General features: G+C 38.8%; 1 pseudogene across 1 annotated transcript in view; it reads left to right on the top strand.

The window, feature by feature from the left end:
- Nucleotides 1-12,162, top strand: part of LOC102830817 — a 256,587-nt pseudogene that overhangs the window by 150,220 nt on the left and 94,205 nt on the right. The window lies entirely within an intron of this gene.

Raw genomic sequence — 12,162 nt, 5'->3', positions numbered from 1 at the left:
TTTTCTTGATGCATTCTGCATCATTCAACAATTTGACTAGACAGCACTTAACAACATTTTGCTTCATTCTTTAGTTTCACCTTCTATGAAACAAAGGAAATTACTCCTTCAATTTTCATGCATCTTCCTTTTAATAATCTATACCTCATAGTCTTTCTAGTTCTACTTCCATCAATTATTAGTTTGGTGATCTTGGGCAAATTTCTTAGCCTTTTTGTGTCTCAGCTTCCTTTACTGTAAATTACATTAATAATGGTACCTACTTCTAAGGTTTTTTTTTTAATGTAATGATTTTGTGTAGAAAGTGTTTAATAATATTTCTATGTATAAATGTAATGATTCTAATTAAATGTTAAATATTTTCATATATTTCTATTGCTGTATAACAAATTATCACAAATTTAGTGGCTTTAAAAACCTATAAATTTATTATCTCACTGTTTCGGTGGGTTCCAGAGACTGAAATTAAGGTGTTGATTCAGAACGTGATTAACCTGAAGATTAGGTTTTTCTTTCAAGATCATGCAGGTGTTGCTGGGAAAATTCAGTTTCTTACAAGAATAGTAATGATGTTTACATTTTCTTGCAGGCTGTTGCCTGGGGGTTGCTCTGAGTTTCCAGAAAATGCCCTTATATCCTTGATGTGAGGTCCCTTCCTTTTACGTTATGACAGTTTACTGATTTTTCTCTGGGACCAGTGAAAATGTGTTTTTCTGATGCGTCAATGTCTTATAAAGGCCTCATCTGATTAGTTCAGCCCCACTTAAAATAATCCTCCATTTGATTAACTCAAATTCCATTGGTTCGTAACTTAAGAACTTGACACATTTTCATATTAACTGGTCCCATTCACACACAAAGGGAAGAGATTATATAGGAATATATGCCAAAGAGTGGGAATCTTGAAGTCCATTTTATAAGTCAACCTTTATTATTAGCATCATTATTGTTTTTTCTGTGAATCTCTAGCATTTTCAAGTCTTTAACTCAGTGCTGTTCAAGAAAAGTATAATGTGAGTCATGTGTAATTTAATTTTTTTTCTATTAGAACCATCTTTTTAAAAAGTAAAAAGCATTTAAATTAATTATAATGAAATATTTAATTTACCCTAATATACTCAAAATGTTCACTACTCATTGTCAGATTGTCACACTGTGGTGGCTTTCATGTTGCTGTGATTCTGGAAGCTATGCCACTGATATTTTAAATACCAGCAGGGTCATCCACAGCAGACAAGTTTCAGCAGAGCTTCAAGACTAAGACAGACTAGGAAGAAGGAGAGGTGGACTACTTCTGAATGTTTTACCTCTGAAAACCGTATGAATATGAGCACAACATTGTCAGATATGGTATCAGAAGATGAAAACGTTATGAACAGTAGCAGAATATTGTTAGATACAGTGACGAATGATGAGAGGCTTTCAGGTTAGAAGGCACTCAAAATATGACTGGACAAGTGTTGCCTCCTTAGACTGGAGTTGACCATGATGATGTGAATGGATTAAAGCTTTCAGAACCTCCATTTGCTAATGAGGCACAATTCAAAATGAATAAAATCAGTTGTAAACATCCATGAATAATTTGAATATTGAATGTATGAAATATGAATCTAGGAAAATTGAAAGTTGTAAAAAATGAAATGGAAAACATAAAGATCAGTATCCTAGACATAGGCATTACTGGGCTGAAATGGACTGGTATTTCCATTTTGAGTCATACAACCATATGGTTTACTATGCCATGAACAAGAAATTGAAGAGAAATGGCATTGCATTCATCATCAAAAAGAACATTTCAAGATCTATTTTTCACATTTGCACACCAACCACAAAAACCAGTAAAGATGAAATTGAAGAATTCTATCAATTTTCTTATTCTGAAATTGATGAAGCATGCAGTCAAGATACATTCATAATTGCTGGTGATTGGAATGCAAATGTTGTGAACACAAAGGAAGGAACAGTAGTTGGAAACTATGGCCTTGATGATAGAAATGACACTGGAGATTGCATGACAGAATTTTTCAAGTCCCAGAATTTTGTTTGGGTTTAAGCCCAAAAGGGAGAATCCATCTGTGTAGGCAGTTGAAAAGAAGCAAAAAAAAAAAAAAAAAAAAAAGACCAAAAATGACCCGGAGACAGTCAGAGAGACTTTTGTTTATTCCATGGGGAAATTTACTGACCTGGACAGCAGTACTGCATCCAGTTGTAGCAAGCGAGAAAGTCAAGATTCTGGTCAAGGGGTGTGTACTATGTTCTTTTTATATTATGGAATAAGCCATCCTCATGTGTCAAGGCAGTTAAGGTAAGTAGAATACAGAAAGGCAGGAAACCCACAAGGTGCTAGGCTGTCTGCCCCTTCCTAGAACATGTATAACTAAAGCATGAGAACAAAGAATTTCCATATGCATAGCAGGAGGAGGAGGCTTTCTACCCCTTCCTAAAATATGTATAAGAGTTTCTTTATGCATAGTGGGAAAGGGGGGAAGGGACAGGAGATACATTTAGGGTTGATATTAGTGTGGTCATTTTGGAGCTTTGCACTCTCTATCCCTATACTCCACCACAGTGACCCTAAGTGACACTCGCAATCTTACTGCTGGTCTTTCACGTGATCCCTTGGACCTAGGTGTTGGGTAATTGTAACCAAAGGCCGCAGCAACAAAGTACCATCCTCAGGCACAAGATCCCAACAATTGATGGGAGAATAAGGTGCCAAAATGAGGGTAAGGATTTAAGCCAGCTTGAAAAGGAGCCACAAGATACCTGCTGGATTGTAAAAATGTGGCCCTGTTATCTAATGACCTAACCTGGGAATGTTATAGTGATAGCCAGCTATATACACACAACATACGGGATGGATGATAGCGTAAGTGCCTCCCTGAGTGGCTGGGAGGATGTCTGGGGCCATGTGGTTTTGCAGAACCACCTGGTGCATTTGTTCTGTTTCAGCTGATAACAAAGTAATAATGTAGTGGATTTTATTTAAAGCATCTGCAGTTTGTTTTGTTAGAATCTTTTGAAAGTTCCCTGATGATATCATTGAGGTGACAGATTTTACCACGGAATTCTCCTGTGGTGGTCATAAGTGTCATCCTTCCCAGCAGGTCCATCCCTAGGATGTATTTGGGGAGAGGGGCAATGGATACTTTATATTGCTCAGGGGATAAATGGCCAATCTGCAGGGTCAAAGCCATTTGGCACATTTTAACTGTGCCGCCCCCGTATCCATCAATAACACTAAGGGTGGTCTTTGGAACTGATGGATATTCCCATGGATCAGGGTATACTTCACTTGGTCCCAGTGCGCACTAGGATTAGAACTGTACACCTGTTTTTTGGAGAGCAATGGATGATTAATTCTGCATGGAACCTACGGTCCCCCATGGTCGCCTACCACACAGTGTGGGAAGATCTTGGCCCCACCTCTAGTCTATCTCCTACACTGGGGCACACTTCCGGTAGCTGGCTCTTGAGGATCTTTTCCTTTAACAAACTGTTGTTCGGGATGGACCTTTTGCAATAGCTTCACTAGCACCACATTTTGCTGCCTGTCAACTTTCTCACGGGGAGTCCCAGAAGCCAGCAGGTCGATCTATAACTGCTTCCTAGTGACCTGGACTGAATACTTCTTACTAATTCTTTTATTTGCACATTCCATTCCCTCTTGCACCTCAGCAGCTCAGGCATTTTAGCAACGCAGATTCTCTGTCTCACCCAGCTTGGCTAGAACTTGAGAGGCCCTAACCACTGGTTGCCCTACCATGATAGACACCAGCGTTCTGTGCCATTGATTAGGAGCTTAGAGTAGAAGAGTGTCTTTCATTCCAGCAATGAGCAGCTCATTATCAGGACCCCAATAATGCTCCATATACACAGCATGCTTCACCCCAGCTCTCTAATCAATTACTGCAATTCCTCTATGATTACTGAGTATATTAGGGGGCAGGGACACCCTATTTATTTGGCCAGGCCATTCTAGAGACAGCTGTGATCCATACCAGGAGGGATATTACCTACTGCTCATTGGCAACAGTAAAGAGACTTTGACGTTGTGCAAGATGAATAGTGACAGAAACCATTTTGGATACAGATGAGTGAGTGCCTCCAGTGCTGCATCAGTGTGTTGTAATGTTTCAGTTTGTGTTCCATTAACTGTTGCATACTTTATTTTTTGCCAGTGCCTTCAGTGCAGCTTGGGCTTCTTCCTTCAGTACCATTAGTTATTGATCATATACGACTGCTTGAAATGGTTGAGCATTGACTATTTTTGTTACAATAACTCTTGAGTATTCCTTCCGTCTTCATTTGATGTTTTCACCATAATTCAATCTTTTTTCCATAGAATCCTTCTATATAGTGAAGCTTGAGGCCTGAATTTTTTTCTTCAATTCTTTTAGTTGAATGTATTCTTCCCTTTTTGTTTTCTAACTCTAGGTCTTTGCACATTTCATTATAATATTTGACTTTTTCTTTTCATGCTAATCATTCTACTGAGACGGTAGTTCACACTTTTCCTCTCTCTCTCTCTGGTGCATTGTTGTATCCATTTAATACAGTCTATTGCATCCTGCCCTGTTGAGCTTGAAGGTAGCTGTGTTGCCATTAATTTTCTACTAGAGAAATTTTTAGCCCAAAGTCTCTGTGGATTAATGCAATATAAGCAGCTTCTCACTCAGGGAATGTCTCAATGTGGTGTTTCAGAATGCAGAGTACTTCTACCTTGCTTGTCTACCATCTTCACACATAAACCACAGGGTTGCTGCAAAAGGGGAAGAGAGACAGTAGAGACCACAGGGAATCTAACAGTTAGGCCTGAGGGTGGTGTGCGTCCTGTCTGCCCATATTTCTTTGGTTGGAACTCTATCCAATGCCTGCCACTAATTGCAAGAGGAGCTGGGCAATGTGGTCAACTAGCGTGCCAGGAGATATATGGAGATAGTTTGGGAGTGAATAACCAGTCTTGACCACAAACTTGTTTTTCTGGTCCTCGTATCAGCCCTCACTGCCATTACTATGATGGATTTAAAGTGAGTGATTTGGGACTCACTTGTTTTAGAAACAGCGGCTCCTTCAAACCTTATGAAAGGGGTCCGTGGTCTGGTCCTGAGTCAGGTCTCTAGTAGTATCTGTCATGACTCACTGTTGCATTTATGCACTTATGCATCAGCATCCTGGTACTTTTCATGCTCTGTCATGCCCCCCATTCTGTGCATTGGCTTATGCTCTCCTCTTGTTCTGGAATCTCCCTCTCATCTCACTCCACTGCTATACTTTCCACCAAACTAAGTCTTGCTTTTTTCTTTATACTCAGCTCTCATTATAACTTCCTCCAAGATGCTGTTTCTGTTGCTGCCCTCCTGTATTCTAAGTTTGATGTCACTCTTTTTGTCTTTCTATACTTTCCTCTGGAGTGATGATAAGGTAAACACTGGATTGCCAACTGCAAGGTTGGCAGTTCAAACCGTCAGGCTGCTCCTCGGAAACCCTCTACGGAGTGACTATGAGTTGGAATTGACTTGATGACACTTAGCATCAACAACATACTTTCCTCTGAGTACACTTAATGATGAATTTGCTACATTTTCTGCTATTATTGGTTTTCCATTGATCTCCGATCTTGAATTTGTACCTCCTGAGGACTGACCCACTCTGCTCTTGGACTCCCAGCATTTAGTATAGTGATTGGCAATCCGACAAACCAAGTATAGTGGGCAACTCTACTCCTAGGGAGGAGTGCTACCTCCTAAGTACATTTCTTCCTAACCTATCGCCTCTGGGAACCCCATTTCCCCTCACACTAAAATCCACACAATCTGAAACCAAAAATCCAAACTTTCAAGCTACCTTGTGCTTCTCTAAGTTTGGACTTTTGATTTCAGATTGCATGGATTTTTGTGGTTATAAAATTGACTTGTTTGCTGAGATCTTTGGCTTTTGTCGTATATATTGAAGGAGCTATGCTTAAAAACAAAGAAACAAACTAAGAGCTAAAGAGAATTTACTTTCTGTTGTATTCAGTTTGTCAACAATGCCCTTTGCTTGACAGCCACTGTCCCCAGGACAGTGGGGTTTCCAGTGTTTGCTGAGCCTAATGCTTTTGCTGCTTCAGACTTATTTTTCTGAAGTAAGACAGTGGTAGGATGAATGTCTTTACTCCATTCAGACACTTTGTCTTCGATTGCAGTTCATGTGAAAACGCTGGTTGGAGATTTCCCAAGGAAAAAAATCTCAACTGTTGGAAGAACAGACAACAGTTATTTATACCCTAATAATAGCAATCTGGGCTTAGCAAGAAAAAATAACAAATGTGTTTTTTAGTTAGTCAGTCATGAGTATTTCTTAAAAGTCTTCCTTGACAAATAGCTTCAAGAACTAGAGAATAACAATCTGTTAAATAAAATAAGTGGATGATGTGGTAGTTGTTTATTCATTTGTTCTTAGATTCATTTATCTGGTCTTCAAGCACTTGTGCAGGAATGAAAAAAAACAAAAACAAAAACACGTTAATGTGTAGTCCTAGGCCTCAAGTTTATCCTGTAGTAACATATTGTCAGGAGGGACCAGTCGCTGGAGAAGGATATCATGTTTGATAAGGTGAAGGGTCAGAGACAAAATAGAAGATCCTCAGCGAGATGGATTGGCAAAGTGGCAGCATCGATGGGCTCAAGCGTGGCAACAATTGTGAGGTTGGCCCAGGACTGGGCAGCATTTCGTTTTGTTATGCATAGGGTTGCTATGAGTCTGTACCAATTTGATGGCACCTAACAACAACAAAGTGGAGATAGATGTGGAAAGTATGATTTCAAAGAATTGCATCAAGTGCTTTAAAAGAGTTACATAGGAGTAGAAGAACCTCCAATAAAGAGGTTATTATTAAAAAGGGTTATTAATAAAAAGAAGCTCTGGTAGCCTACCGGTTATGAATTGGGCTGAGAACCTTAAGGTCAGCAGTTCGAAACTACCAGCTGTTCCACAGGAGAAAGATGAGGATTTCTGCTCACGTAGAGATTTACAGCCTCAGAAACTCTGTAGAGGGTCACTATGAGTCGGAACCGACTCCACAGCATATAACCACCACCACCAATATTATTAATGCTTATTAGGGGTATAAGTGGAGCCTTGGTGATGCAATGGTTAAGTGCTCAGTTGCTAACTAAAGGGTCAGTTGTTTGAACCTACAGTGACTCCATGGGAGAAAGGACCATCTCCTGCAAAGACTGTTGTTGTTGTGGGCCATCCAGTCAGTTATGACCCTGTATAGAGTTTCTAAGAGTGCTTGATGTAGTTCAGTTGTTGACCTTGCGGTTAGTTTTCCGGTGCTTATCTTACAGTGCCACATAAGGGGTTCCTGAAAAGACTGTTGTTGTTAAGTGACATCAAGTTGGTTCCTACTCATCGCAACCCTGTATAGGGTTTTTGAGAAGTGTCTTGTGGGTTTAAATTGCCAACCTTTCATTTACTAGTCCAGTGGTTATCTTATGATATCACACCAGGAGCCTAGGAAACCCCATGGGGCAGTTCTTTTCTGTTATCTAGGGTCACTGTGAGTCAGAATTGACTCTATAGGGCTCAGCAATGACAGGGGTAGCTGGAGTGGGGAATGGGAAGGTAGTACTTGACAGGTGATGAGTTTCTATTAAGGATGATGACGAAATTTGAAAATGGAAAGTGGTGATGATTGTACACTGTGTACATATTTAATATCACTGAATGGTGCATGTAACAATAGTTGAGCTAGCTGGTGAAGATTGCTATGGGGAGGGCATTCTTGGCAGAGAGAGGAGCAAATATGTAAGAATGCATTTCAAAGGAGGAAGAAAGATCCACATGGTTAGTTCATAAAGTCTGAAGCAAGTACTAAAGGCAATGAAAATAGTAGTGTATGTAGATGTTGAAGTCACAGGGTAGAGGCTTATCTACTAAAGAAATCTTATAAGTAGGTCATTGAGTTTGCTGTTTTGAAAAATCACTCTGGCATGGAGGATAGAATTGTGGTGCTGTAGGATAAGCATGCAACCACAAGGTCGTTTTCAACTGCCAGGCCAGTGGTTCAAATTCACCAGCTGCTTCTCAGAAATCCTATACAGGATCAGTATGGGTTGGAACCAACTGAACGGCACTTAACAATAAACTACAAGATGCAATAAACTACATACAGCAAGGACAGAGATGATAAATGTGTGAAATAAAGTAGTAGCAATGGAGGTGAAAAGAGAGATTGGGTTTAAGGATATATAGATTATATGAGTAGCACTTATTTACTGATATGAAGGAAGGTGAGAAGAAAGATACAGGCATATTTCATTTTATTCTCCTTTTGGGTTTTTGTTTTTTTTTACAAATTGAATGTTTTTGCCAACTCTGCATTGGAGCCATTTTTCTAACAGCATGTGCTGATGGTGTCTCTGGGTCACATTGATAATTCTCACAGTCTTTTAAACTTGTTCATTCATAATGCTGTTTCATACTTAATAGATTGTGGTAGAGTGTAAAAATGATTTTATAAACACTGGGATTCCTGGTGTGGCGCTGTGGATCAGCACTGGATTGCGAACCACAAAGTCAGTGTTCAAAGCCACCAGATGCTCTTTGGAAATCCTAGACAGGGTCACTATGAGATGGAACTGACTCAATGACACTTAACAACAATAACAAAGGAAACCAAAAAAAATCCATGTGACTCACTGTATTGCGATACTCACTTTATATTTATGGTCTAGAACTGAAACTGGAATATCTAAGGTATGTCTGACTAAGGGTGTATATGTGTGTGTGTTTTGTTGCTGTTGTTTGTTGCTTTATAATCAAGATGGATGCTTGCACCATTGATAGGAATTAAAAAATGAAACTGTTTGAGAGTGGAGGAGGAGTGATAAGCATTGGACTGCTAACCACAAGATCAGTGATTCAAACCCACTAGCCATTCCTTGAAACCCTGAACAGAATCCAAAAGAGTTGAAATTGACTTGATAGCAATTAACAATAGCAATGATAAGAAGAAGGATACCAGTGTAAATCATATAGATGAAGCCATTTACATGACCTTAGCAGAATCATCAAATCCATCTCTGATAAGCTTGGGGGTGGGGTGGGGTAGGGTGGAGGGGACACCGTTTTTCTTTAGCTACAAGTGAAATATAATTTTTGGGAAAAAATTGTTCCCCCCAACTTCTTCCAAGTAGTCCAATGCAACAGAAAGACACTATCACCAGAGAGTCAAGTTTCTCTTTGCTTGCTCTATAGGACAATGTTTCCTTCAAGGTCTCAGTTTGCGTCTTAGGATGACCATGTTCTCCAATACACATCAAGAGCCACCCCCTACAAATCCTGGGTCAGTCTTCTTTTCTTACAACATGTGGAAACACTCACTGCCTTTTCTCTTGCGTTTTTATCTGTTTGTTGCTGCTCCCCAGTTCCTATAAAGCTTGATGACTTTTCAGATTTTAGATTTTGTGAATTTGTACAACTACATTAAAAATACTGGATATTTTGCCACATAGTTAAACTATCCTATTACAGATGGTGAACTCTCTTGTATTTAATTTTCACAAATCACTGAGACATAAATTATTTAGCCAAAACAATTCATTTGCATTGATCTATATTTATAAGGTTCTCTGTTGGTCATAACTGTCTTCTCTTTGCAGTTCTGTTTAACCAAGCACATTCATCTGTTCTCAAGGAACATACTCAGGTCTTTGTCTCTTTCAGGCAAAACAAATAAAACAAAAAGGTTGATAGAATACCAGTGGGGCCAAACAGTTTTTTGCTGTAAGATACCAACTGGCTAAATAAATTTTAAAATTCAATGCACCATTTATTGGATACTCATTCAAGTAAGGAGTTGTGGTGTGGCTCTGTAGAGTAGGCACTGAACTACAAGTTCAGTTTGAATTTCAAGGCCTGTGGTTCAAAGCTATCCACTGTTCCTTGGATGCCCTTTGAGTCAGAATTGACAGCGCTTAACAACAACACCATTGTCCAAGAAAGATCATAACTGACCAAATGAAAATAGTTTGCATTTGTTATGCATATGCTAGATGCCAACAGTGAGGTTGGTCCAGGATCGGACATTGTTTCGTTCTGCTGTGCGTAGGGTCGCTATGAGTCGGTGCCGACTCGATGGCACCTAACAACACCAACAATGTGCCAATCACTATGCTAAATGCCTTATATGGATTTTGTTATATTGTCAACACAAGAACCCCATAACACAGCATTATTTTATCCACATTTCCCAGACTGCGTTGTTGTACTACCGAAAGACTTAGGAACTTACTTAACAAAGTAGCAAATCACTAAAAGTCAAGTTACAATACACTGACCGCATTTCCTATATTATTAGTTATTACATTTTAATATGAACAATATCATGGATATCAAGTTATGATTTTTACAAAGCATTCAATAAACTTACTGAAATCCTTATGGTCAGAACTCAAAAATTTAAGTTAGATATTAGCAAAATAAAGTAAATGTATAATTCTTTGGTCAACTATAGTCAAGTAGTGTGAATTAAAGTATTAAGACACTTTATGAGTATTATGATTTTTATTACTGTGAATCAAAATATCAAGAGACTTTATGATGATTACTGTTTTTATTATTGTGAATTAAAATATTAAGAGAATTTATGACTTGCTGTTTTTATAGGATTTTTTTGAAAGATTATGTCTTAGGTCTAACATAACTCTGTCTTAGCCAAAATATTATTGACTTGGGATGAAAACATTAAACACTTAAGCTATTTACAAAGAAGAGAAAATGCTCATTGAATAAGAAGCCCAGGACAGACTCTCAATAGGCCCATGAATTTATTCCATAAACATTTGTTAGATACTTAGGAAATGTTAGGTACTGTACTGTTGTTATTGTTAACTGCTGTCAAGTCTATTCTGACTCATAGTGACCCTTTTTAGGATTTCCTGAGTGGGTGGTGGGTTTGAAACACTGAACTTGAGGATAGTAATCCAGTGCTTATCCTGATGAGCACAAGAATTATAGAATTGGGTGCTATAGTTTGACCAAAGAGACTAATAGTCTGCAAAATTAGCAAATTGGCATTGATTTGATAAATATAAAATTCCAGTTTTAGATTTATACAATCAAACTATCAACTTACCAACAAAAAGACTACCCATTTTTTAAAAAAGATTGTTATTAAGTGCCGTGTAGTTGTTTCCAACTCATATTGACCCTGTAGAGGGTTTCCAAGGAGCAGCTAATAGATTTAACCATCAACTTTGTGGTTAGCAGTCCAGCGCTTATCCTGCAGTGCCACAGAAAAAGGTATATTTAAATGGAAAACAAAAAAAACGTGCAGTATCATTGTTGTTGTTAAGTGCCATGAAGTTGGTTCTGACTCATAATGGCATTGTATTGGGTTTCAGAGGAGCATCGGGTGGCTTTAAATTGTGATTAACAGTCCAGTGCTTATCCTGCAGCTCCTCACCAAGATTCCAATGTCATTAGGAAAATGCAAATCAAAACGACAATAAGATATTACTTCACCCTCACTAAGTCCTGGTGTGGTGCTGTGGGTTAACGTGCTGGACTGCAGAGTTGGTTTGAACTGCAAGGCCAGTGGTTCTATCTCAGCAGCCACTCCTTGGAAACCCTGTACAGGGTCGCTATTAGTCAAAACCAATTCAACAGTACTTAACAACAACAGCAACAACAACAGCAACAAGGTGATTATGGTTTAAAAAACAGACAAACAAAAGCAACAGGTGTTGAAAAGGATTTGGAGAAACACGATCCCATGTCCTTTATTGGTGGGATTTAAAAATGATTCAGCCATGGTGGGAAACAGTCTGGCTGTTCCTTAAAAAAAAGTTAAATACAGAATTACCTTATAATTCAACAATTCCACTTGAAGGTACATACACAGATAGGTCTGTTTACATCAGTGGTCATTGTGGCACTATTTACAATAGCTTAAAGACGGGAACAACTTAAAGTCCCTCAACAGATGAATGGGTATTTAAAAAACACTGTTGTCTATGAAGGCCTATCAAAAGGTTCATGGGAAAATGGAACTAAAAGACAATGGAAGTTTTCCATGAGCGTAGTGGTTATGAATCGGGCTGCGAACCTTAAGGTCAGCGGTTCGAAACTACCAGCCGCTCCGCGGGAGAAAGATGAGGCTTTCTACTCCTG

Source organism: Chrysochloris asiatica, unplaced genomic scaffold, assembly GCF_000296735.1.
Source record: "Chrysochloris asiatica unplaced genomic scaffold, ChrAsi1.0 scaffold00036, whole genome shotgun sequence".
NCBI classification, from domain to species: domain Eukaryota; kingdom Metazoa; phylum Chordata; class Mammalia; order Afrosoricida; family Chrysochloridae; genus Chrysochloris; species Chrysochloris asiatica.
The sequence above is the reverse complement of the archived record's forward strand: the minus strand, read 5'-3'. Positions and strand labels throughout refer to the sequence as shown.